Source organism: Palaemon carinicauda, chromosome 7 (genome assembly GCF_036898095.1).
Source record: "Palaemon carinicauda isolate YSFRI2023 chromosome 7, ASM3689809v2, whole genome shotgun sequence".
Lineage (NCBI taxonomy): Eukaryota > Metazoa > Arthropoda > Malacostraca > Decapoda > Palaemonidae > Palaemon > Palaemon carinicauda.
In genome coordinates, this window is record NC_090731.1 from 20,511,480 (window position 1) to 20,516,479 (window position 5,000).

The following is a 5,000-nucleotide window of genomic DNA, read 5'->3' on the forward strand; positions in this document are numbered from 1 at the left end:
TATATATATATATATATATATATATATATATATATATATATATATATATATATATATATATATATTGCATAGGTTTAGATATTACCCCTGATATATTATATTGAAGATTCTTATAAGAAAACAAAGCATAAACATTAAAGAAGTATATGAGTTGATTGAATCTATATTCAAGAGAGAGAGAGAGAGAGAGAGAGAGAGAGAGAGAGAGAGAGAGAGAGAGAGAGAGAGAGACTTCTTTTTTGAAATTTACTACCAGTCTATCTCCTTATCCCATACCAGAATTAAATATCCGAAAGTTAAGAAACAATTATACAAATTAGCAGCTGACGGCACACGTTACTTCACTACGTTTAGCATACTAATGGATGATATTAATTAGCATAGTAAACCGACTAACTCCAACATACCAAGTGAATGCTTCTTTATGGACAATGCAATGACGAAATATAATATTAAATGTATAAGAACCTTATATACAGAAGGTTTTAATTTAATGACTTAATAGCCGTTCATGAATGGCAGAGGCAAGGGACAGTGATATTTCTCTATCGAGTAAGACATTTCCCTAGAGACTGACCATATATAGACCTATAGGGTCCCCCGAACATCACATCTTTAGCTCATAAGGATGGTGAGGTTGCAGTAAGAGAAGGAAGTAATTGTATCAATAATATTATTATTTACGTATTATCTTAATATGAAATTATTGGTATGATAAGAAAAAGCTGTACAGGGTAAACCTACGAACCAATTTGGTAATTATTCTATATTTGGGTTTGAAGTATATATATTTAAAAATTTTCATTTGCCTCTTTGATCTTTCCAATCAAATTGAATTAATTAAAAAAGAAAATTAAATTCTTATAAAAAAATGTGTACGTAAATGAAAAGAAGTTCTCGATATATTACTTTCAGTAGAAATAACCCAGTATAAAATCAAAGTAAGCGAAAACATAATGTTATCTATTTTCTTATCTAGCCATGTAATACTGCGAAATGTTTTTAACCCTTTCAAGAATTTCTTGCACGCTCTCTGTTGCTTCTCAGCGGAGCAATAGCTTCTGCTTTGAGAGGAATGTTGCGAAAAGAATAAGCCAGGGTTGGAGGTTGCTCTCTCTTTATCCCAGACACCGGCTTTCAAGTTAATTTCTTATTTAAAACCATAAAAACAAATGTGTCCTTATAAAATATGAATAGGTTTCAAAAGACATGATTCTGAAATAACAAGTACATCAAGAATAAGAACAGTCAGAGAATTCTGCCCTTCGCCAAAGGTTAATGGAGTCTTCTATGGACTAAGATCTATCCATGACCAAAGATCTATCTGTGGTGAAAATTTTCGTCAAAATCCGTCTATTTGTTTTGACGTTATCTTTAAAATGGCGAAAGATGCAAATCTGGATCTAGAATCGGATGGGGAACCGCAATCATCGTCCATGACTAAAGATCTATCTGTGGTGAAAATTTCGTCAAAATCCGTCTATTTGTTTTGACGTTATCTTTAAAGGCGAAAGATGCAAATCTGGATCTAGAATCCGGATCGGGAACGGATCATCGTCCATGACTAAAGATCTCTCTGTGGTGAAAATTTCGTCAAAATCCGGCAAGTAGTTTTGACGTAATAATGACAAAAGACAGACAGGCAGAAAAATAAATAAATTGTGGCGGCATTTTATGGGTAACGTCCCTGACTGGTGATAGCCAGACTGTGGTTTGAGTCTCGCTCAAAGACCTTAGTTCTTTTCGTCGCTGTAACCTCACCATCCTTGTTGGATAAGGATAGGGATTTTGAGGAAGCCTATAGGTCTATCTGGCCCTCCTTGGTCCTAGCTTGGGTGGAGAGGGTGTTTAGTCGCTGATCATATGTATATATGATCTCTCTCTAGAGCACTGTCCCTGCTTGACAGGGGAATGTCACTGTCCCTTGCCTCTGTCATTCATGAGTGGCCTTTAAACTTTAAATTGTTGCCAAGAAGCTAAGAAATAGTTGTCAGTATTAAATGAAACACGAACTAAACCAGAGACAATTTGAAAATTTCCACATTTATTTTGAAATATAAATATCAACCACATGGCATTTAATATCGAATTCTACCTTCGGGAACATATATCCACTGGATATTCATTCATGATAACCGGTTTTGGGTGAGCAAAGATTCGAACCTATGCCCCTTAGCCGAAACTATGCCTGCGGGAACTCTACCAATCGACCCATCAAGAGGTCCCCATAGTTATGGTTTCGGCTATGAGACATATAGTACAGTTGGTAGAGGGGGTCTGCGTGCACCCCCCGGAAATCAATTTCTTAATTGGTGTCCTTCCTATGGGGAAAAAATGTGTAGAAAACGGTTTGCTATGTTAAAAATTTGAAATATTGTCCCACGTGCCTATTTTATGCAAATTAAGCCGCCATTACATGAAAATACTAAAATCGCTATAACTCCGCCAATACAACAGATAACTGCAAAAATAAGGTGTCTAGACCCAGGTTTTGAGGGTCTAGCATCAAATATAAGACCAGTCTCATAGTGACCACATGTGTTCCTGACATGTAAGATATGCAAATTAGTGCCGCCATTACTGAAAAAACCTATTTTACCATATCTTTGCAAATGTTATAGCAATCGTGAAGAACGTGTTGCCTGTACTCGTATTTTAAGGGTGAAAGAACATCATAAGACCAGTCGTTTTTTCATCACAAGTGTCATTTGCACATTAAGAAGAAAAAAAAATTAAGATATAGATGCTTCTGGAAATCATCTAAATGTTCCCTGTCATCACAAGCTTCAATCGTCATCGCTTTCATCGCTGTCGAAGTCAAATGAATCTGTTTCTTCGTCTTCGCAATATCTTCTGCTTCCTCCTGATCATCAATAGTTTCAAGGAGATCAACTAGTGAGGTAGGTAGTACTGGACCACATGACCACAATGGTTCCAGCATGCCTTCTTCTGTCTTTATCCATCCCTGGCCCTCGTCGTAGCGGGTTTGGCTTTTCACAAATGGGTTCGTTAGCTCGTTTGTACAAACAAACCCGGTGGTTCACACGCTGGACATGGGGCTTCAATGCTGAAAGACATGGAGGGAGGCGAGCAAGTCCACCTTAGATTTCAATGTTAATTTTTCATTTTCTCCTACCATCTTTCGAAGCATCTTAGATCGGACGGCATCCACAGACAAATCACGACTTTGGCTGTACATCAAGCAAGTGAATTGTTCTAACTGGTTCAACATTAGGCCATTTATGCTCCAGTCATTCCCAAGTTCTCTGAACACCTTGTGGAATCTCGGGTTCTTCTCAAGCTTTTTTAGTGGACCGACCTTCCCTTTTCCTTTGAAAGCACTGGTACAATCCTCCCCAGTGAAGACATAGAAGCCAAGAAGGGTAGCACAGTAGTCCTCCCCTAATGATTGTGCAAGCTCAGATACATTGATGAGCTGACGTTGCTTTCCTGATCCTGTATCAAGGTACACAGTCAGTTTGATAGCATGGGCATGGTAGAGTAGAATCACGAAGATATCCGTGTCAGGGGTTCTAACCACAGCATTCTTGTAACCAAGAGCAGCAGCATGATGTAGGTACAACACCACTCTCGTATCTGTCTCTCCTGGTTACTGTATATAGTGGGCATCTCAAGCACCTCGACCTGAAACAAAAAAGGTCATTGAGCATATTTTGGATTAACATGTAAATGAATGTAGTCATCCTAAAAATAAAGGTGCAATTTCACATACCTTGCCTTCTTTGGAAACGAACTGATGAGCTCTCCCCTCGACAATCAGTACTGCCATCTCGGTTCTCTCCAGTCTAGATGCCGCCTGTTGGCCACTCCATACCTGCAGCATGAGTTGACAGAGCTGCTTCTTGTTGTCGTCATTTGCAAGGAACACCTTGAAGTCGTATGGCTTTCTTGTTGCTGGTCCGGCAAGAATGATCCTCTCTGAGCTGCCACGTCGAAGTCTTTCCTGAGCTTTGATGGATCCGGAAAATAGCTGTCAGTTGAGAACAAGAAATGTTTTTTGGCAATCATCTGGTCAAGTATCTGAAGGCAGATCTCCCCACAGGTCGGGGGCAAGTTAGAAAGGACATGGAGAAGTGCCATTCCATCCTGGATGAATAGGGCATCCTTTGGATAAGGCAGCTCATCTTGGTTGAACTCTTCCATCAGGTAGTGCAGAATGGTGGCTTTGTTGGTCTTCGCAAAAAATCTATCTGATGTTCCAATACTTGGAGCACTGGCATCAGGCTGTACTTCATGAGTTCATCAAAGTCAATTGGTTCATCTAGGCACTGTGACTTCACAAGGAGAAGGAATGCAACATTGCTTTGCTCCTGATACTGTATGACCTGAAATAACAATATATATTATAATTTTATATTGTAATACAGATTGTACAAAAGTCCCTTAACAATACATAACTTGCTCAATGAAATATAAACTTACCTTTCCTTGCGATGATGTGAGCTTGATCTTCTTGTTGCATGCCTCCATGGTCTTGAGTTTCTTCCTTTTGATTGGGTCGAAGAAGCTTCCTTGGTGGCCGCTCTGCAAACGTGTAATAAAGTCAGCCTTTGCAGCTTTTCCCTACAGCGTCAGCTTCCAGCACATCCCTCTCAACATCCTTGGATGTAGGAGAACCAGAGGCTAAGGAGTAGAGCCTGTCCTTATCTGGGATTGTGAATGGATTCGTGAAGTTTCTGACAGCAGTGATGACTCTTTGAACAGCTTTCTCACTCTTCTTTATCTCTGCCTTCTCAAGCTCGCGAGATGAGAAATGGACAGGTCGTACAGTTTTTCGATCAGCACCTTTGATCTCTACTTTCTCACAAAAAATGCACTCCCTCTGAAAAGACAGGTCCAGTTGAATGTCTACGAGGGTGAATGCAATAGCGAGGTGGATGCCTGTGGTTCCTCAGTTGTCTTATTTTCTATAAGATGCAGATTGCCAGAGAACCGCTGATAACACTGACGGTGATACCCATTATTTTCAAGGTCCTCGG